The sequence below is a fragment of the Spermophilus citellus genome (genome assembly GCF_964194105.1).
Source record: "Spermophilus citellus genome assembly, contig: SCAFFOLD_614, whole genome shotgun sequence".
Classification (NCBI taxonomy): Eukaryota; Metazoa; Chordata; class Mammalia; order Rodentia; family Sciuridae; genus Spermophilus; species Spermophilus citellus.
In genome coordinates, this window is record NW_027673012.1 from 24,654 (window position 1) to 49,000 (window position 24,347).

The 24,347-nt window shown below is 32.2% G+C and overlaps 1 protein-coding gene across 1 annotated transcript in view; it reads left to right on the forward strand.

Moving 5' to 3' along the window:
* Positions 1-24,347, forward strand: part of LOC308640235 (methionine adenosyltransferase 2 subunit beta-like) — a gene marked incomplete at both ends in the record, with an annotated part of 41,471 nt that overhangs the window by 11,139 nt on the left and 5,985 nt on the right. The window lies entirely within an intron of this gene.

The following is a 24,347-nucleotide window of genomic DNA, read 5'->3' on the forward strand; positions in this document are numbered from 1 at the left end:
CCTCAAGGCCAAGCTGTGTCCTGTTGACATCTTTTCCATAGTGCTCTCTCTAGTACCTTAAGGTGTCATCTAGTCTCCTCCTCCCTGTAATGTCAACCTCTGCCCTGATTGTTTCTCCTATCTCAGTCTAAAATCAAATGAAAACCGTCCCCATCCAGAATCAAAGAGAACCACAGCAGCGACAGTAATGACTACAATAACACACATGTGTGGTTAAGTTATGATCATTTGTTCCAATTACTAAGGTGCAGAAATACAAAAACCATCTACATTCCCAGTACCTCTTTTTAGCAAACTAATCTAAGAAACAACAAGAAAAATGACTGAAACCTAACTTATAGAGAGAAAAAGAACAAAAAATAATGGAAGAAACAATAAATAATGAAGCAAAGATAATATTGTATCAAAAGCAGGACCAAAATGAAATAATGCTTTGAAATTTTGTTGCTTATTAATAAAACCAATCATTTCATTGGACATAAGAAGGAAAACACATGAGCGGTTATACAGAACTCTGGCTTATAGTACAAGACAACTTGGGAAGAAAAGTTCAAAATTCAGAGTCATCTGACCCAACCTTAGAACCCGGCACTGTCAAATCATTGCTGTGTTATTGGAGAAGTTTTGCAATATCTCTGTCTCTATTTTTTTAACTTATAAAATTGGCATAAAATTAATACCTATATCATGGAGTTGTTCAGAGGGTGAGAAAGCTAGTAAATTTAAAGCATCTAATTTGAGTACCTGGCACATGATAAATCTTCCATACACATTTGGTATTATTAATATACTATTACTGTTCGCACACATGCTTGTAAGGATGTCTGTGTTTGCTTTCTACTTCAGTGTCAATTTTCTTCAGATGCTTCTTTCTTCATTTTATAAAAGTTGCTCTTCAGATTTGACTGTTAAATCTTTGTTATATTCCTGATGTCTGTGAAGTTTCAGTTTTATTCATATTTCCAGCTACCTATTCAATAGAATGATTAGGTTGTTCTTCAAAAGAACACTATGTCCAATCTAAAATAACTACCACTTTTCCCCTTTCTCCACTTATAACCATCATGGCCTCTTACCCATGCCTTTTCCACACCTACTACAAGGACATGGATCTTCCCCAAAGTTTCAAAAACACTTGCCTTTTCTCCCTCACATGGTTGTTGTCCATTTTAAATAGGTGAAAGCGATAAAGGATCACCATAGATAAGGTCTGACCATGGCAGGGAGTCATTTCATGTTACTGACTGAGGCAGTGCAGCAACCTCACCTGTGAGATGAGCATTTACTCTTGAGAGCTCTTGTCTCTTTCACCTTCCTTTCATTCACTTGGCCTCCCATGGTGTGATCCAGGCTCATTGCCAGGCTAAATAATTTGTCCCCACCTGTGCAACTTCCTAATTAATCTTCCATTGCTTTAAAGTTTTCAGTGTGCTTTCCTTACTGAAGCTCACACTACATAAAATTTAGTACATTTTCAATGCTCTCAGAATCATTCCCTACTATCTTTCCACTCTTCTCTCTCTTCACTTTGTAGTTCTCCTTTTTAGTCTCTGGTCATTCCTAAACTGACAGCTTTTGCAAACAACTTGTGATTTTTCTTATTTCCTTGGCTTTATGTACACTGGCCTCCCTTCCTTAAATGTATTTCACAGATGGAAAAATGCCAATTTTACCTCTCTTAACTTTTGACTATACCAGTATATTCTCTGTGAAAATCTTCTCTCTCCCTTCAAATAATTGTTGCACTAAAATTAATTTCCCTTTCAAATAATTGTTGCACTCAAAAAGCTTAATCATAGTGTATTATCAAATTATAGTATAAACATGGTGTTTTTATACTACAGTGTGAGCTTTTTGCAAAAAGATGCAATTTTTAAATATTTATTCATTCACATACTTTCCTCCACTGACCTTTACATACATGATTAATATTTTAAATGTGCAGATCATTCAGGATAACATAGTAGTGAAAGTTGTTATTTATTTTTGAAAATAACATATGATCTTTAATTAAAATATTTTTTAAAACTTCTCATCTCTCACTGTGAAATATAACCAAGATTGAAATACCTAAATGTTAATATAGTGATCTACTTACCTATCTAAAAAACATAATTCAAAGTATTATAAGAGATGAAATAAGTTGAAATTGATTATTTCAATATTTTTAGAAACATTCTTATTAAATTTTCACATTTATTTTAAGTTCGCTTTCTAGCTAGCTCTTCATTTTAGGGGATGGACTGCCATCTGGTGGAAATTTTAAGTCTTAACAAAATAATCTAAAATAATTGTATGCAGTTTGCCCATTTCTGTTGTTGTTATGAGCCCGTTAAGCATTTCGGTTACACAGCAGAAAATGTATTAAATTAAATTAATGAGCTGAAGTTTATTATAAAATAAAAGCCAATGGTGTTATTTTTAAATTAAACAAGTATGCATTTCTTTTTGCCTTAACCATCCATTTGTATAAAAATGAATTTAACATTATGAACATTAAAATCATAAAAAAACTCACAGAATAGACAAATAACCAATGATGATTGTTTGGTATCATTTAGCATTTTTTTAGCCTAAGTGAGATTTGTATTTACTTATATCTGGCAATGAAAACAAGCTATGTTCTAGTTAGTTTTCAGTAAAGCTAATTTACACACATCATTAATCCTAATCTCCAAAGAGATGTAAATCATCAAAACTAACTCTGCTGATAGGCAGAGTTTACTTAAAATGTGTGAGTGCTGATCATGTCCTCAACATAAACATTGACATCAACTCATAGAGAAATCATTTTCACTTAATGAGAGTTTTATTCTTGTTTGATATAATTTATCTCTAAAAAAAGTTAAAATTTAATCTCACCATAATGGAATGTTTGCCTAGGCATGTAAGGCTTGATGGAAATAATTTATAATTTTGAAAATATAACTAATTTACACTGATCCCTAGAGGAACCTAAAAGCAGAATATGTTAAGGGAATGAAGGGTTTTATTGACAAACAGGAAAGCTCAAGAGTAATCAATTCAATTATTAATTAACTATGTGGTCTTTATAACAATAATAACCACATAATAATATTAATAAGCCACAGTGTGAAGCAATTTTCATATCACATATCAATTCCTCACAACAATCAAATGATATAAGTTCCCTTATTATTTGTGTTGCTGAAATTAAAAACGAGCTCAGCAGTGCAAATTATTTTTGCCAATTTCAAACAGCTAATACATACTGCAGCTAGAAAACTCTTCTAGAATACCAGAAGGTTCATTGAAATTTTGTATTCTTACTTTTTCCCCAAGATTTTAGTTTCTAATGCAGTTGAATTATAGGATTATTTAATTGCATGACCAAAGAATGAGCTTTATATTATATTATCAATACTTATTAGGATTGTAACTTACCTAAAGAAGCATACATGATGATATATATATATGCTGGTTCAAATAGTTAAAATGAAAAGACCTGGTTATTACTATACTTAGGACTAAGGAAAAGCTTAGCTACATTCCATCTGTATGAAAATGTACAACTGACCTTGATGTTACCCTATCTGTGCCAATGCTTGTGATAATTATCACCTTAATTTTCTTTAAAATTTTCTCACCTAATTAACCATCCCTACTGTTATCAAAGTTTTGCCTGTTTTGTTTATTGAATCATAGTATGTGTTTTATTTTATATATATTTTTCTTTGGTTAATTGTTTCAATCAACTGATTTGTGAATGTTATTTGTTATTGTATAAAGTTTCATTTTATTTTTATTGTTCTGTAACAGTTAATTATGTAAGTATGTAATAACTACATTATTTATCTTGTTATTGATGGATTTATTATTTTTTTCCAGTTTGGATTTATTATGATACAAGGCAGAGGGATTTTTGTGCCCATGTTTTGCACATTTTTATTGTTACTATAAAATTCCAATCTTATTTGCAAAGTAACTGTTCTAATTGACTCTCCTATCCAAATTGAAGTTGTGTGTGTGTGTGTGTGTGTGTGTGTGTGTGTGTTTTGTTTTTTATTGTGAGGATAGTTTTATTGGTTGCCATGTTGAGCACTTTTTTATAGAATCAAAAACGATTTATGTACCCATTTCTGGGCTCATTTTTCTATTATGTTATTTATTTTCCTATACATTTGGCAAAGTTCTGACTACATATAAAATGTAAATGATTTCCAGTAAGACAGGGTGTTCAAGGAAAATTAAGAACAAATAAAGAGGCAAGCACCTGAAGGACAATGAGAAAATGGTAATGAAAATTGAAATGATACAAATTCATTACAAGGTGATCATTGTGGTAATGCCAAAATACTAGGTAAAATCCTCACCATAGAGTGTGTGTGTGTGTGTATGCATAGTTTCAAGATTATAATGCATAAGTAGCAACAAGTAGGTTGGAAAACAGATTATATGCTATGTATTATCTGATTACTGAATGATATAATAATTCTCTGGTTATTTTTTATTGAGATACCTGGATGAATGTAGTAGTATTTTTTCATCTTCTATGCTCAGCAACATATTTTCAGAGTTATTGACTTCAGAAAGAAATATACCATTGGCTAATTTGAAACCAAACAGAATAGTCAAAATATTGAGAGAACTAAAGGATTTTTCAACTATTAAATAATTTAAAAAATTGACATATACTTTGATAACTAGGAATGATTATGCTTAGCCCTTTTACAAAGAGGAAGTCATCAACTACATTAGTAATTTCTTTTTTAATACTTCTGAGTGTGTTATGGTAGAACTCAACACACTTTTTCCATTGAGAGAAAGATTATTGAGAAAAGACATTAAATGCAGACATCGACCCCAAAATCATTAAGTCACAAGTTTTCTACATGTGAGTGGAGAAAAAAAAGAGACTTATGAAAACAAAACAAAATACAAAACAGGGGGCCTTATTCTTCCAATTTTAATTTGTGTGTGTGAAAAGGATTTTTTTTTCCTTTCCATTTATAGGTCTTTGGGTCTAGGGTGGTTTCCATCTCTAGATGTTATATTTGGAGAGCATTTCACCTGAATGAAGGAAGAGTGATTTGGGTACTAAGGTTGACTAAGACATGCATCAGTTGTTGTTAGTACAATCTTTCCAGAGTTTTTCTTTGTAGCTACATGGAAATATACTGAAGATAATTTTTTGAAAAATTGTTTAAGTTTTCTATGGTCATCTGATTTCTTGGACAATGGCATAAGACCGGAAGAAATGTGATTCACTTTGGGAAATAATCCCCAAGTAAAAGTGAATTTACCAGGTTTACTTCCCACAACTTGGGAGATCATATGTACATGCTCACATCAATCAAATCCATTAGCCTGTGTCCCTAGGGAACTCCATGAGCAGTTCCATTCCTTGATTTATTTTGGTCACATAGTATCTATCTAAAGTAAACTTTTTGTTTGTCAAGCAAGTGAAATTATAGAATTGCTTTTTAGCATAGAATCACTGACCTCATTATGTTTTTTTATGATATTATGTAATTTTTTCAGTTGTGTCACCCTATCTAATAACCTCTAAATAAAGGACCTCTAAATTCTTGAGATTCTTTATCTTTTTTCTCATCACCTTGGTACTGCTCTTTTCTTTGAAGTACCTCTACGTGGTGGTAGGTTTTTAATTGTCAACTTTCATTAATATTCTATAAATACAATTTTTATTGTAATTTATTCCATAAACAACTCAGAGCATTATCTAAAGTTACTTTCCTCCTGCCTAAACTACAGGCTTATTGAATAATAATTTTTGATGTGGTGGGAGTTGTGGCTTAACTAGATTTCCTTCCCTTAATATAAATTTAAGGCTACACTTGTCTTTTGTAATATCTTTAGGCTTATTCTATTAAGCTTCAAAAATATTACTTTAATTTTTTTGTCATAGAGGAAACAAAATGTTTCAAAACATACTGTCTTGCTTTCCAGAAACCAAACTTTTGTTAGTTTAACTATTCTTCCTGACTATGGTCTTAAAAAAAGATGGACAAAGTTTGTGAAACAATTTTGGGAAAGATTTTAGAATGATTCTCACTTGTTCCTTTCAGGCCACTTTGAATTAAGTGGGAAAATCCAAAACGCATGCTGAAGATTAGGCAATCATGGTGAGATGGACATCTTGATTTATGAACAAAAACTGATTTTTAATGAAAATTAAAAGGAACTGTCTGAGTTGCTTCTTTTACCTCACAGTCAGAATAAATGGCCTGGAAGAAATTCTCCAGGGTTAATTAATTACAATAATAACTGGTGATTTTTGTTGTGTAGTCATAGTCAAGTAATTTTCTGATCATATCATTTTAAATCATTCAATGTATAGCCAACTTCCTAAAATGATTCTCTATATTTCAGCATACTTTTCCTCTTTTTATTTTCTCTAGCTAGATCTTCATTGTCATCTTAAACCCTACATAATGCAACTTAGCTTTTTTTCTTGGTAGGCATTAACCAATACCAATCCACAAATGCATTTTGTTGAGGTGCTGTTTTCTCTGGGCACACAGTTGGTCTCTGTAAGAGCTTGTTATAGTGCTCTGAGTTCAGTGATGCTTAAGAAACAGTAGGTCAATAAAAATAATCACAAGATATTACTTATTAAAATGACTGGAATTCAATCAGCATTGAATTAGATCAGTACAAAATGAAATGGAAACTTATTTTAATCATAGACACCATTTGTGAAATTTTTAAAGATTTATTTATTTAGTTAGAATAAGATATATTCCATGCTTTCATCAATTTGTCAATAGTTTTGATATCAGAAATAAAAAAGGAGGCTGTTGAACATAAGAAGTGGCTCTATCAAAGGCTGTACCAAGGTCTTTCACTAAGAGAGCTCTGTTTTGAAGCTAAGGACAAAGCTTTCACCAATACTGAAAGTAAGATTGAAGCCTTTACAAAAGGTTTAAGAACCGATTGGAAACTCCATATTCTAAGAAGTTTCAATGATGGAATAAATGAAAGCTAGAAAGAGGACTTGGAAACATTTCTCAGTTCCAGGTCTCATGTCAATCAGTGAAAAACTCAAAGACCAAAGTCTGATTATGCAGCAAGTGGGCAGTTGGTATGATTGAATAATGGCTTCTACAAAGCAGCACTAACACTGGACTAGTGTGTAAAGTGTGGTGAGACTCAGTACTTCAGCTGTCTTTGGTGTAATAAAATGTATAACACACTTTAAAATGCATTGTTCCCAGAATTAATTATATAATAATACTCAGAGGAAAAAAAAAAACATGTTGCCTTCTTGGAAATATGAGCTAGGTTATGATTCAGTAAATAATTTGTATGATTGTGCTCTGCATTGCATGAATGCAGTCATAAAATTTCAACTTTAAATGTAGTTATGATAAACATCATTTTGTTGATGTACTCTAGTTGATGGCCTAATGAATTACATTCATTTTTAGATCAAGAGACATGCTAAGCATAAGAATGACTCTAGCTGATGAATGGCTTTTTTTTTCTTTACAAATGTAACCCAGAAATGAGCAGCTGAAAGGCTTCATTTTCAATATATAAATACTGTATGATTTACAGTACATCATCCATTACATGTATATTTTGGAGTTTTTTGGAGAATTTTCAAAATTGATTAATTTTTTTATGTTTCCTTAATTAATCTATATCAGATTATCCTAACATATTTCAAGTATTCTTAAAAATATTTCCTTTTTAAATGAAAGTTAACACCTAAACATTTGCCCATTTTAAGCCATGTCAATAACTAATCTTACCAGCATGCATATCTAACAATATGGGAAAGCTTTAAAATACATGTGATGTTTTATTTTTTACTATAATCTATTTTATTGTTGATCTTTATTATGTTTATTATATATGTTTATTGCATATAGTGATCAATAAACTGACTTGTATGTACAAGTTATCTTAAAAAGTTGATCAAAATTTAAGACCGTTTTTTTTAACATTGAAGTACCTGAATTATGTAAAAATAAAGCCTAAACAATCCTCAGTTGTGCCATTTAATGTAGCTACAAACAGACCAAATTATTTAAATTGCATTCCAAAAGTCTTCAATCTTTATTTCATTCTGCATATTTAAGCTGGGAAATTTAAATTATCTGTGATTCAAATGAAATGTATTCATTTTCTATTGCTTTATAGCAAATTCCCAGAAATTCAGTGGCTTTAATAAGTTTTGTAGGTTGGATGCCCAGGTGTGTGTTTAATTGTTCTCACCAGGCCAAATCAAGGTGAGCTCTTAGAAGAAGACTCTGATGAAGAATCTACTTTCAGCCTCTTTGGGAATGTTGGTGTAGTTTATTTCTCGAGGCTAAAAAGTTGAGCTCACTTTTTAACTGTTATTGCCCTCATTCATTCCTATCAGCTCCTAGATGTCATTGTCTAGTTCTTGTATTCTATAAAAGAAAAGTTGCATCAGATCAGTTAAACATTAAAGGAAGAATTCATTCAAGACTATTGGGATAGGGGAAAGCCATTATTGTCACAGAGGTGAGAAATTAAATTTAATTCTCCAGAAAAAAAAATAATTAGGAAGATTTTCATTGGTGGGTTGAGCTAATGGAATAGTGGTAGATGTCAGGAGAAGGGTTGGCCAGTAGGATCTGGCCATCAAGTGTGCTGATTGTTGTTCCTTGAAGTTGGGCTTCTATCCTGCCTTCCAAGACTTGGGGGGAAAAGATGCTTTCTCATCTCTTTGGATAATTACATCTCAATGTGATGATTTTCATGATTACATCTCAATGATTCTAGTTTCACAAAGGATTCACATCTAAATGAGGCAAAGGCAGATTTTATAATTACAAATTCTAAAATATGTGCTCTAACAAAGGGTAAATCAGAGGCCCACAGTCAAGAAGTGGAAATGTTAAGGTCAATGTAATGCCACATGCATTTTCAAAGTCAGCAGTGGCACTGTGAGTCATTCTTAGCCTTTAAATCTCCTTGACTCCTCCTCTATCATCATCTGGAGGTCACAGTCTGCAAAGGGCTCATGCGATCACATGGAACCCACCCCAAAAATCTCTTTGTCACACAATGTGCCACAGTCACAAGAATGACATCTGTCATATTCAGAGGTTCTACTCAATATCGAAGGGGTTTAAGATGTGATCAAAAGTGGCATTCATTCTCAGAATGAGATATACAAATTTTTCTTACATTAAAATTTCTAAAGTTCAATTGCTATGCAGAGCCACATATTTTGAAGAATGTAAAATAAAGGCTTCATTTTTTCACATATTGTTTTCTTTATAAGGAAAGAAATACAGTGGACTCAGCATGTGCCACACTAGTGTGTAAAGGTAAAGATGCCCCAACTAATTTTCTTTCCATTTTTCTATTCCATTTCCCTGTTTTCTGGACCCTATATTCTTTATGCAAGTACTCAAAGGAATGCTTTATTTTTCAATCTTGGGTTTTTATTTCTGCTAAACCAAGAGTAGCTTCTCCAGGAAGCACAAGTAATGTAAGACTTCTCTTTCACACCAAAGTTTATCAAAGTTATCCCATCTGCACAAATTCATAAAGATCCTTCTCCTGGCTGGGTTGGGTGGTGCATGCCTGTAATCATAGTGGCCCAGGACCCTGGGGCAGGAGGATCAAATGTTCAAAGCCAGCAACTTTGTGAGGTCCTAAACAACTTAGTGAGACCCTGTCTCAAAATATATGGGTTAGGGATGGTGCTCAGTGGTTAGTACAACTGGGTTTAATCCCTGGTACAAAAAAAATCCTTTTGCTGGTAATTACAACATTAAAATTATGATTATAAAAGAAGTATAATGAATATTATAACAGGATGTACATATGTGAATAGGTTTGTCCATTATAAAATAGAACATTAAAAAAATACATGTGCAGAATACATTTTTATTTTAACAATTTATTAATATTTTTCAGAATTTGCTGCTTTGAAAGTATCATTTGTTTTAAAGTCAAAGTTTCTAATATGCACTATTCACATTTATGAGTAATATTAAGAGGGGCATTTTTTAAATTATTGGTTGTTCAAAACATTACAAAGCTCTTGACATATCATATTTCATACATTTGATTCAAGTGGGTTATGAATGATTCTGCAATCTGTATATGGGGTAAAAATGGAAGTTTATAAGAGGGGCATTTTTATCAGTGTTTTTAGGAATAAATGAAAGCAGAGACCATTTGGGCAGGATTGTTACTGCAATAAGGCTCTTTGGGCAGAAGTCTGCAGCATTGGATCACGTTGAGCATCCCCAGAGACTGCACTTATCTTCAGTGAATTCCCAAACAACAAAACATTTTACTATTTGTACCCAGTTGAACATCTCTGTTGTTACTGTTTTTTAATCAGGAATTGTTTTGAGACTAATATGAACCAAAATGGAAAACTGTGAAATCAATAGTTTAGGCAGTTAATATCACAGAAAAATAAATATTAAAAAATTTATTCTAATCATAAGGTATGTCCATATTAAGAATTTTTTATGTCCTCAATGCTTAGTGGACAATTAAAATGACTTTTCACATGTATTGTTGTGAAATATAATTTATAAAAGGATCAATTTCCTGGAAATTTATAGTCCTATAGGAAGAGATAATGAATAAGCCCATAAATATTTCACATAATGTGATGTAGAATATAATATTTTAAAGGAAGTAGATCACAGTAATCATTTGTTTAGAAATTTCAGAGACTGGTCTTGAAATAATTATATTATGTTACATGAAAGTTTTCAAAAAGATGTATAGGATTTTATTATCAGTTTTATACAGCATTTTCTGAACTTTAAAAAAGTAAACTTTGCTTTTTAACCCCGCAATCAATATACAATTTTAGAGAAGTTGTGAACTTCAAAGAAAACTCAGGATTCTCTCTCTCTCTCTCTCTCTCTCTCTCTCTCTCTCTCTCTCACTCTCTCTCTCATTATTTCTCATTAAAATGTAAACTGACAAATTTTCTTTTTAATTCCAGAAAAAAATATTTAATATTCATGCAATACTTTTTGTTATTTTTTGTGTAATAAGCGTAGCTGAATTGATGGTTTATAAACTGGTGAAAGTAGAAGGTAAACACTGGGCAGAAGATGTCATGATATAAATTCTAAAAACATAGTCACAGAAATCTAGGGTCACTTATCTTCTTATATCAGATACCAGTAGAGGTACCCTTGACTAGAGGAATTAAAAGAAGGAAGAAATAACAGCAAGTGCATATGCGGGTACGAAGGTGAATCCAGATGGTAAATTAAATATATTTTGTAGTACATAGAAGTGTTGTGGCCAAAGAAGGACAAAGTTGCACCAAACCCAGGTTGCCTGCATCCCACCACTCCAAGCATCACCTCTGATTCTTGCTTCCAAAACAATTCTGTTTGCACATTCAGTTTTCTGCTTATATTGGGTAAGGTTGATGACATAGTTCGTGTTAGTGCTTCTGTATGGACCAGAGCTTAACCATACTGTTGTACTCTCCTTCTTTAGTCAAAAGATAAAACAAAACTACAACAGACAATCAAGTTTCAGATTTTCATAGAAAATCAGACTACAATATTAACCTCAAACTGACTTAAACAAAAGACACAAATGTATTGATACTAACACACACATAAACACACACCCACCAATGAAACAACAGAAAACTAAAACTTTACTAGAACTGGGTTCAGATGTTTGAGTACCATCATCAAGAATCTTATTTTTTCTAGCTCTATATCATTTCCAACTGAATTTGCTTCATTTCAAGGCATTCTCAAAGTGAAAACTAAGTTGTCCACCAATAGGTCCAGATTTGTGTCTTATGATTGCCAGTTGACTTATATGCCCCTTTTAATTTTTTTTTTTATCTTTACACAAGATTAAAAAAAAAAAAAAGACTATGTCTTATGGATCATCCAGGGACTTGGACTTACATTGAATGAATGATTTTTGGAACAAGGGGGTAATCCTGTGAGAAGCTCAATCTGGACTATGTCTATCCAATAAAAAGAATGTTTATTTCAAATATGTGGACCTAGGGTTGATATAAATACTCTTCTACCCAAGAAAATGGGTCTATTCTTATTGAGGGCAAGAAAATTAGATGCTGCAAAGAAAATTAGGCAGTGAGTATAATACATCCTAGGTTTGGCAAAGAAAATCAGTTTCCAAAAATTGAGGTGGCCCATCCCCACTGAGAGAGCGGCTGTGTATGCCTAGCATGCTTCCCTTGTGTGAGCTGTAACATCTGTGCTTAAGGAGCAGCTCTTCCTCAAAACTAAACATACCAATTTCCTGTGTGCAGTCTTCAAGGGTGTATCACCTGATTTGTCATAACATATTGGTTATAATCGCTTCTAAAATTTGTTTGTTTTCTTTTGTTTTTGAAAACTAGAATGTAGTGGGTTAAAGGGTCAGTCTCTCTTCATTGAAAGGAACTCAGGACATGTCAATGAACATGTCAAAATATAAAATAGTTTCTGAACTATTTATTTATTTTTTATATTCACATATAAAAAAATTAGATTTAGCAAGGAATCCTAATGTATTTGAGCCATTGTTCTATAGAAATTCAATTATATACCTCCTTCTTTTTGCTGACTTAATACCTTTGAGATGCACTACATAAATTTAAACTAAACATGTTATATAAAATATCAGATTCTTCACAGATCTTGTTAGAAGTTCTACCTCTCACATGGCTTATGGCATCTGAAATAAGGAATTGTTTCTTAGGTTTCTCTAAATCAGATTACAAAAATTGGGAATCTAATACTTATTGTTTCAAGTTGTTTCCTCTTAGTAAATCATGGTTTGCTTATAGAGCAAATTTAACATTCTTGAGGACAGCAGTTGCCACAAAGCACAAAGAAGCATTATCATAAGTCATAGGGAACCACCAAACTTGTGGATAGACAGTAGCTATAAAAATATCCATATGAAAAAATGCATTGGATTTAATTTCTGATGTTGTAGTGTGGCATGGGACAGCGCCGCCACCCTCACTGAATTGGAGAATATAAATTATTACATAGTCAACACTTTCTGAGGTGCCTTCAAATCAGCTATCTCTCCTCTTAAACTTCCCACTTTCTTCTTCTGGCAATTTGTCATTATATTAGGCATGCTGAAACAAATAGTGCAAATATGTTGTTAAGGTATAATAACAATTAATTTTCCACCACCAGAGTTCATTTCAAGCTGTTAGAATTATACTTTTCTGCTTGTATGGCTTTCCCATGATTGAAGTTACTATTTTTGGTAGTGCCTTCAGATTTGTGATGTAATAGGAAGAAGAGGATCATATGTTGGAAAGCTTAAGAGTCAAACCTAGAAATTGAAGTATATTCCTTTCTTCTATACTTCAATAGCTAGACTTCAGTTACTTGGCCCCAAATCAACTTTTCAAGACTTTTGTATAGCTATGTTACTTAAATAAATATATAAATAAATGGTTGTCATTTGCTGTACTATAATAACTTTGAGTGACTTAAGTATAAAGAGAAGATACTTATTAAGCTCACTTTTCTAGAATTTCAGAGGCATGGCACTCACATCTTAGGGTATAGTGGATAATCTTAGCATCACCATGGCCCAAATGTGTGTGAGAGGGACAGGTTATAGAAAGACAGAGAGAGAGAGAGAGAGAGAGAGAGAGAGAGAGAGAGAGAGAGAGAGAGAGAGAGAGGAGGGCCAGGCTTGTTTTTCTACAATAATCATCTCATAAGAATTAACCAGGATCCTAGTAGTACAGCATCTATACCTTATAAATGAAGTACTTTCAATGGTCTAGTGACTTTGAACTAAATTCCACCTCTTAAAGAAACCACTGACTCTATATCTTCAGACTGAGTCCAAGGTCTAGTAAACAAGCCTTTGAGTGACATATAAAAACCATAGATAAACCATAGTAGGTTTCTAAAATTATTCTACTCATATTTAAGCTTACAATGAATTTATTTTTATCTTCACAGTGTATATTCACCATATAAGCATTTTATGGTACAGACAATATTATCCATAAATAAAATGAAATAATGCATGAGTTTTAATAGCTTCACATAGGTATGCTATAATAGCATCCGAATTCAGAAAGAATGAAAATTTTTTAGAAAATCTTCTTTATAGACTGTTAATGTCCACACTCCTATTGCAATATTATAACAAATAAAGAGAAATATGAAAAAACAAATGATTTTAAGCCTCAAAATATGTAGCACCATAAAAGAACACATGCCAATATTTCAAGTAAGTAAAGGAGAAATTACGTACCTCAGTTTATATCCAAAGAACTTAAAATCAGCATATTACAGTAATGCAGTCAAGTCAATGTTTATAGCAGCTCAATTCACAGTAGCTAAACTATGGAACCAACCTAGGTGTCCTTCATAGATGAATGGATAAAGAACATGTGGTATATATACTCAATGGAATATTACTCCACTTCAAAGAACAATGAAATTATGGCATTTGCCAGTAAATGTATGGAGTTGCAAAATATTATGCTAAGCAAAATAAGCCAATCCCAGAAAACCAAAGGTCAAATGTTTTCTCTAATATGCAGATGCTAATTCACAATAAGGTGGGAGGCACTAGAGAATAATAGTGTTACCTTAGATTAGGTAGAGAGAAGTTATGGGAGGAGAAAGAAGGGGATGTGGGGATTGGAAGGATAATTGAATGAAACAGACACTATTACATTATGTATATATGGGACTACAAGACCAATATGATTCTGCAACATGTACAGTCATAAAAATGAGAAATTATATCCCATCTATGTATTATATATCAAAGTGCATAAATGCATTCTACAGTCATGTATAACTAATTAAATAAAAATCAGTAAAACAATTGTCAAAAAAAGAAAAGGAAAAATTATAGTTGGAAATATCTGCCAAGTGTGTTTTTCTAAGATCAATGGTATTCATTTTAGTGGTTGGAAACAGTGTTTTTCTCCCAATGATGTCAAGCTCTCTGGTGACACTGTGATGCTGCAAATAGAAATAAAATAAATGCAGAGATATTTCCCCTGTGCAAAAAATAAATACTTAAATAAAACCTGATTGATAGAAATGTAGGCTCTATAAAAATTTTAATTGGGATAGAATCCATGCTTCTTTTGACAGTCTCCAAGGAAGAGGCAGAAAGCCCTGCATTGTCTGCTTCTGATGAACTGGCTGATCCTGGGCTGAAATGCCAGTGGAGGTTTAATATGCTTGTGTGATTATTAGGATAGTTAGAAGCTTAGTTGAAGCCCAGATTACAAAGCTGCCAAAGTTTTAATTACTCTGTCATATCTTTTATCCTCCATAAATTCTTATATTTTTGTGCATGAATTTGCAGAATTAATGACTTTAAAATCAATACATGGATGTATCAGATCTCAGCAAAAATGCTAAGTAGTACTTTAGAACTTTCAAGAAGATAATGCATCTGGTTAAAGAAGATGTATTGACAGTGGAATTGAGCATAATATCTATACCAACAGGGTCAGTAAAAGACAAAAGGATGTTTGAAGATGAGTTGTTCAAAGATATAAATTTTTAAAAAATAAAATTCAAAATTAAACCTAACAGACAGTTTCAAAATAAGTATTTTTTTCTGATTAAAAAAATTGTTATCAAGTTTTTGAAATAAAAAATAATAATTATTATTTTAAAGACATAATTTATTCAGAAACAAAGCAAGACAAACTATCATACTAAAGTCAAGCCAGTTCAAACAAACAAAGTGTCATAAAGAAAATATTAGTACAGAAAATTTGTTTCACCAGAAATAAGGCTAAAGAGAAAAATTTTAATAATTGAGGAATATCAGTAAAAAATAGAAAGTTATTCATTGTACTGTTTTCTAGATTTTTTGTAGACTTTTATTGGGGGAATTATTTTAATGAAATAATTTGTTAAAAGGTCATATTAGAAGTGGTTGAGAAGTGAAGTAGAAAATGCTACTACACCCAACTGTTCCATTGATAATAATCAATGTGCCCACTAAATGCATGAGGTATGTGAGAAACATCAAGGGAAGGAGTGAGAAACTTCCATGTAATGGGCACTATTTAGAAATATATATCTACAAACAAAAATATGTCAATCTGCTTAACATTCTTGTTCCACCCTCAGTCAGATAAAAAATAAAAAAGATTTTCATGTAAAAAATACATGCACTCGAAATAAACTTAATTAGGAACTTCTTTGAGGAAACTGAAGCTGGGGAAAACTTTGTGTAATGTTTGGCATTTTATCATTTGCCTGGAAACCAGCTTTCTGTAAATGTGATTCACACAGGGTTTTCTGGAAGAATTCTTACCCAGAGAATTTCTGAAACTAATAACCTTGTGATAAAGTCTTTGAAACCATAAAGACAATCCTTACCTCACAGATAACCAAAGCTATCCATGAATTAAGCAAATAAGCATTGTGATATGCTATTAAACAAATGTCTAGAAAGTTCTGAGTCTTAGAAACAGACCAACAATGCAACACTGAGTCAAATTCCCTTGCAGATCTGCAAATTGGTGCAACCAATATGGAAAGCTGTATGGAGATTCCTTGGAAGACTTGGAATGAAACCACCATTTGCCCCAGCTATGCAACTCCTTGGGTTATACCCAAAGGTCTTAACACCAGCATACTACAGTGACACAGCCACATTAATATTTATAGCAGTACAATTCACAATAGCTAAATTGTGGAACCAACCTAGATACACTTCAATAGATGAATGAATAAAGAAACTGTGGGATATATATACACAGTGGAATATTACTCAGCATGAGAAGAGAATAAAATCCTGACATTTGCAGGTAAATGAATGAAGTTGGAGAATAAGTGAAGTAACCCAATATCAAAAAATACGAAAGGCTAAATATTTTCTCTGATATAAGGATACTAGTTCATAATGGACCATGAGAAAATTAGACAAACTCTAGATAGAGCAAAGGGGAGGGGAGGAGAGGGAATATGGGGGTAGGAAAGATGGTGGAATGAGATGGAAGTCATTACCCTAAGTACATGTATGAAGACACAAAAGGTGTGACTCTACTTTATGAAGAGCCAGGTACATGAAAAATTGTGCTCTATATTTATACTATGAATTGAAATATATTCTTCTGACATGTTTAACAAATTATAATAAATAAATTAATTTTAAAAATAATATATTAAGAAATATTTAGCATTTAAGAAATCCAGACTCAAGTGTTTTCACCTGGGGAAGGGGACTACTAGCAAACAAAGCACAATAACCAAAATTATAAATCAGAATAAGAAAACATTTGAATCAATGAAATTATTTGATATGCTTCTACAATAGTGGGTATATACATGTCATTATATACTTGTCAAAACTCATCACAGGGCTGGGGATGTGGCTCAAGTGGTAGCGCGCTCGCCTGGCATGCGTGCGGCCCAGGTTCGATCCTCAGCACCACATACCAACAAAGATGTTGTGTCCGCCGAGAACTAAAAATAAATATTAAAAATTCTCTCTCTCTCTCTCTCTCTCTCTCTCTCTCTCTCTCTCTCTCTCTCTCTCCTCTCTCACTCTCTCTTAAAAAAAAACTCATCACAGATACAAGACTGAGTAAAAACTCACATAGACTTTCATTAATAAGAATGTTTCAAGATTCACTTGTTGATCCTAAAGAAGGCACATCAATAATGCAAGATGTCAATATTAGGAGAAACCAAGGTGGTTTGGTGGTTGCATGTCTCAGGGCATATGGAAACTCTACTTTCCATTCAACTTCTGAGTAAACCTTAAATTTCTCAAAAAAAATAGTAACTTACATAAATAAACAGCATAAAGCACTGCTATACACTATAAAAAGTACATAAAATATTTTTCTTACCAAGTACTGATGAGAATGCTTGAAGACAGAGACTCTCATGCATTGCTGTAGGAATGAAAACTGGTACAGCTGCTTTAAAATATAAAAGATACTTGGCAGGGTTTTTTGGTTTGTTTTTATTTATGTTTTTTGTTTTGTTTAGTTTTATTTATTGGTGTTATTTTTACTAGGGATATTTAAATTTATTGGTGTTATTTTACTAGGGATATCTAAATCCTCAACCATTTTTATTTTGAGACAGGGTCCAGATAAATTGCCAAGGCTGGTCTCAAAATTGTGATCCTCCTGAGTAGCTGGGATCACAGATGTGCTTGACCACACCCAGCTTCCATTTTGGTCATTTCTGACACAGTTAAATACTGTATCATATGGTGCAATAATTGTAAAACTAGGCATGCCTCATTAAAATTGAAAACTTTTTCCCACATAAAATTTGTTAAGATAATTTTAGTCATGTAATAATCTATATGAAATTATTTAGAGATGTCATAAAAAGAAGATTGGAAAAATTGTGTAAATTTGATTGCTTTGACAGTTGAGCCTAAACCAATTTGAACACGACTACCTTAGTTTTTAATTCATTCACTCAGATACTTATTTTAGAGATCTGATTGTTCAACATTGTTTCATTATCTTTAAAGTCATTGTTTTCTTAATAGATAAAACACAGATACATGGCAAAACATGATGCTTTGAAATATGTATACATTGTATAATGGCTAAATTGAAATATTTGACATACATATTATCTCACCTACTCACCTCTTTTTGTTGGTGAGAGCACTTAAAAATCTACTATTTAGAAGCTGGTTGTGTAACTCAATGGTAAGTCTGTGTGCTTTGCCTGTCTGAGACCCTGGTTTTAGTGTCTCACACCACATACACATTCTAGTCTTTAGAGATTTTCAAGAATAATATGTTGATATAAATTACAGTTGTCATGTTATATAATATATCTCTGGAAATTATTTCTCTGTATTAAAAAAAAAAGTTTTTGTAGTATTTAACCAAAATCTTCAATCTTCCCCAATTCTGTCAGACCCTTGTAGCTGCAATCCTACTCTGTATTTCTATGATGTTTAACTTTTGAGATTGTACATGTAAATAAGATCCTGTGGTGCTTCTCTTTCTGTCCCTGGCTTATTTCATGTAACATGCTGATCTTTAGGTTCATCCATGTTATTGTAAATGCCAGGATTTCTTTGTTTTTTAAAGACTGAGTAGTATTTCATTGCGTATCCCTGTGTATTCTCTGTTTCTGGATTCATTCATCTGTTCATAGATACTTTTGAATCTATCACTTGGATATTGTGAATAATGGTGAAACAATTATGGCAGAGCTGATACTTATTTTATCTACTGATTTCATTTTTTTTGTATATGAACTTTAGTGGTATTGCTGGATCCACATTACTATTTTAAATTTCTTTATAAATAATATGAAGAATATACAGAGAAATTTTTTTCTTAACTTTATTGACTTCTTAAAAATAAGACTTTTTAGGGAAGTTCAATCTGGTGAAACTCTGAAATGCTTTGTTAGCCACATTATTGTGCATCAGTGTATTTTGTGTTTCTTTTGTAGTTTTTCACTTTTATATCTTTTCTCTCAGAAAGCAGCAGTAAGGTGGCATCAGGGTAACTATGATATGATGAACCATGGATAAAGTCACATCTGGTTTTAAATACAACCTTTTCACTTACAAGATTGTGTAAGCTATTTAAATCAATGATTCTTGGTGCCCTCAATTTATTAAATAAGTGAAAGAGCACATACACTGATATATGGCTTTGAGGATGAAATGAGATGGCAATTGTTTAATAAATATCTCCATGACTTGACATTTGAATGAAGCCAGGACTTTGTGCCTATGGCTATGGTTTTGTGTACTGTATTTATGTGTGTGTGTGCAAAACACCTGTATTTCCCTGTAAAAGTTTTATTTACTACTCCTCAGTTATTGAGATACTTATTGTCTAAAAGCTTATAATAAAGTTAAATATTATTCTGTAGTGTGTGCCGTGAGGTATATCTATTGGGACCTATATTTATATATGCTAATTTTCTTTCCTGTTTTACCCTTGCTTTTGATAATTTACTGAGGCAATATTATTCTCAAATAGAAATATTGAAAACTTTACTAATTATTTTATATTTTTGTAATAATGAAATAATCATGGATTTGTTTCACCATCATAATTTAGTTGAGAATAAAACACTTTTTATCTCATCTCTCTCTTACGTGTTAACTATTTGATGCCAATGATTGCTTTAATGGTATAAAATTCATTGTTTTATTCATATTGATTTATAATATTTTTGTTTTTAATTAATTAATGGATCTTTATTGATGACTAAGAATGTTAAAGAATCCCAAGTCTAAAATATCCATTCTAAATTGTGAGGAATCATTTCACCTTGACTTTTTCTAACCTAGTATTTAGTGGTACAAAGTTAATATTTGAGAAGTCAGTGAAGCAGGTCTGTTTCCCAAGAGATGGTGCATCACATAGCAGTGGAGCAGACAGAGTCCAAAAGTGGCAGGCTGTTTACATCTGCCTCAGGGGATCTGGTACTTCTGAGTTTTGTGACAAAGAATAATACTTGAGAAAAATTTGATCTTTCTGACAGTCCTGCTAAATTTTCATCCAAAAACCAGGATGATTTTGTCCCCTTTAGAAAGTCAACAAAACTTATTATGAGAAGGTGAGAAAAAAATGATGACATTTTGTATGAAGTTCAACACAATGCCTCTCTGGCTCTACCATTTTAAAGACATTCCATTTTGGCTCTATCTTCCGTTTTACATAGTCAAAATTTTCCAGTTGTACCATTTTGTTTTTAATACTTGTCTTTCTTTCATTTTGCAATGAAGGGCAGAAAAAGTAAGAGAGAGAGATCATTCATGAATTAAAAAGGCAAGAGTTTTTTTTTTAACTCACCATCTAAAAATTTACCACAGCATATTTTATTTCCTTGTTAAACTGTAAAATTTATCCTGAAATAATTCATGTTTTCATGTAATTTGGATAGCCTTTCATCAAATACCAAAACAATAAGTCATTTCTGAAATGTAGTGTTTCTAATACACACATACACCACACAGACACATACATGAAGAATTTATTATATACCAATAACTTTTATTGGAAGTTCTCTGTTTTTGTATATTCAACAAATGATAAGCTTTGGTGGGTGGATCTTTCATAGAATAAAAGGATTTTAAGGACAGGACACAGAATCCCTAAATCCTAGATATATGGAGGTGGAAACAGTGACTAAAGCCATGTTTCAGACAATTAATAAAGGAATAGAATATTCTGTGGTGCTTGAAGGTGTAACAAGACAAGATAAAATGTATATCCCCAAATAAAACTAAAATTGAATTCTAGAATCAGGTATATATAAAGTGTCAAAATAAGACAATCTGTCTGTGGCACCAGACTGGAATGAATATTCTGATCTGTTACTTATAGAACAGAGTCTCATTAATGGAAAGGATCACCTTCCTGTTAGTGCCTTGAAGAATTAGATCTTTCTTGGACATACCATAATGGTTATAATTTCATGTCATGGCATTTGACAAAGAATGAAATATAGAATAATGCAAATAATTAACCCTTAGAAATAACTGAATATATTGGTCATGTTTGCATCACTATAATGAAATAACTGAAATACTTAACTTCATAAAGAGAAAACACTTATTCAACCCAAAATTCAGAGGCTCAAAGTACTGACCTCCTCGAAATAGTCAGTGATTAATGAAATTACCTCATGATGCTGATGCTAATGGTCATTAATAAAGATCAGAGAAAAATTCACATTTCTTTTAAAAGAGAGAGAGAGAGAGAGAGAGAGAGAGAGAGAGAGAGAGAGAGAATTTTTTAATATTTATTTTTCAGTTTTTGGTGGACACAACATCTTTATTTTATTTGTATGTGGTGCTGAGGATAGAACCCAGTGCCATGCACACATGCCAGGCAACCGTGCTAACATTTCAGCCACATCCCCAGCCCCCCAAACTCACATTTTAAACCAAAGCAGAATGAGAAAGAGGATCAGCATGGTCCCATAATTGTTTTAAATGTGTACTTAAAATGTACTTAGAACCCACCCAAAGGTCTCGATTCATAAAGGTCCACAGTACCTACCAATACTACCACCTGAGGACCAAGGCTTCCTATATGAATCTTTAGGGTACAATTTGTACCCAAACTATAAAAATGTCCTTAGTTAGGTGGCTTGCCTCCTTATTTATTTTAATTTAGGTCTTACTAAAGTATCATTTTAATGTAAACAGTTTCTAACTTGTAATTTTATGATAGCTTAAAAGTTTGCAATTATTTAATTACAGCCACAGTGATTATACAGGACATTTCCATCATCAGCAAAGTCCTTTGTGCACTTCTATAAGCAGTCTTCTCCTCATATGCTCTGTATACCAGCAATGAATAAACTTATTCCTGACACCATATTAAATAAAGTTATATAAGATATAGTGTTCAGGTTTTGGCTTTTTAAATATATCTTTGAGATTTATAAAACTATTTCATGAATCAGAAATAAATTTAAATTATAGTGTTGATTTGTATTATATAGATATACAAAATTTATTTGCCCAGTTTTCATATAATATAAAAAACTACTATTGTAAGTATCTGGGTCTTGTCTCTGGGTGCATATACTTTAATTTACTTTCATAATTACTTCAGAGTGAAACTGCTGATGCCATGAGAAAGATAGTTTTAATTTTATACAAAACTGTCAAACTGTTTTATAAGTGGCTATCCCATTTTGTATGGCAATACAAGGGAATGCTCCATCAAAATTTGTTAATTATTGAGTCTTTTTAAATTTGATTATTCAAGTAGAGGTGTAGAGATATCTCATTGCGATTTTAGTTAGCATTTTCTAATAAATAATAACACTGAGATACTAATGTCATGGTGAGTAATTGTCAATCAAATATCTATTATTGTTGAACTATAGCAATTCTGTTGGCAAATTTTATGAAATTAAAGAGAGAAAAGTAGACATGTGAAAATATGCTCATCATATGTTATATAATTAGGAAATTATATATTAAAACAGCAAATTCCCTTCATTCCCAGGTTTTTTTATTTATTCTGTACTGTTACAAAACATAAACATTATATATTTTTTTGTTGTTCTTTGTGATATATGGATACATATAGTGTAATTTTTAATCAAGTTAAACATATCTAGCTCCTCAAACATTTATCATTTCTTTATGGTTTAAGAACATTCAAATTCCTTTCTCCTACCTCCATGAAATATACAGTACATTTTTATTATGTATAATCAGTCAGCCTTCTGTACAATAGAACACCAGGACCTCCTACTCCTGAGTATCCACTGATCAACCTCTATCCAAGATCCCTCCTTCTATTTTACCCTTGACTTTAACATTATTATTTTTTGATAACCATCATTTTCTTCACAAATTCTACAAAATCCACTTTTTCATATTCCACATGAGTAATACTGTGAGGTAATTGTTTTATTCTGCTGGCTTATTTCACTTAGCATAATGACCTCTAGTTCCACCCAAGTTGCCATGAATAACAGGCTTCCATTTTATTTACAGCATAATAGTACTGCATTGTGTATGTGTGCAATATTTACCTTATCCATCAATAATTGCTGAACGCTTAAGTTGTTCCCATTTCTTACCTATTGTGAATAGTGCTGCAAAGAACATAGCAGTGTAAATGTCTCTCTGACATGATTGATTTCATTTCCTTTGGATGTTTACCTAGTAGTGGCATTGCTGTATCTTATAGTATCTCTGCTTTCAGTTTTTTGAAAACCTTCTGTATTCTTTTCCATGATAGAGGAAAATTTATAAGGGTTCCCTTTTTTCCACATCTTCTCCAGCACTTGTTACCTTTAGACTTTTTGATAATAGCCATTCTGCTGGGTTGAGACAATAAACCAGTGTGGCTTTGATTTGCATTTCTCTGTTAGTGAAGTCAAGTCTTTTTTATACACATGTTAGCTATTTGTATGTCTTTTTTTTTTTTTAAGAAATGTCATTTTAGGTCCATCGTTAATTTCTTCATTGGTGTGCTTGTTTCTGTTTTGCTTTGGTCTGAGGTGTTTTCAAGTTCTTGTATATTTTTGGAATCCACCTCTGTAGAGTTTGGAATGCTTTCTCCCATAGTGTGCATTGTCTCCTTGTTCTGTTGATCATTTCATTTGCTGAGCAAAATGGTGTTATTTTGATGTAGTTTGATTTCTCTATGTTTTGCTTTTGTTTTCTTTGATTTGGGTGTTTTGTTCAAAAAATTCTTGCCAGTTTTAGTCTCCTGAAAGATTTCCCCTACATTTTCATGTATAAGTTTTACAGATTTACATCTCACGTGTAAATACTTAGTCCATTTTTAATTGATTTTTGTCACTGGTAGGAGATAGGTATTTAGTTTTATTTCTCTGAATGTGGATATCTAACCTTGATTCTATGTCTGTCTGCCTTCATTCCCAGGTTTCAAGGCTGCAGTTTGGTTACCCCAATGATCTCATGGA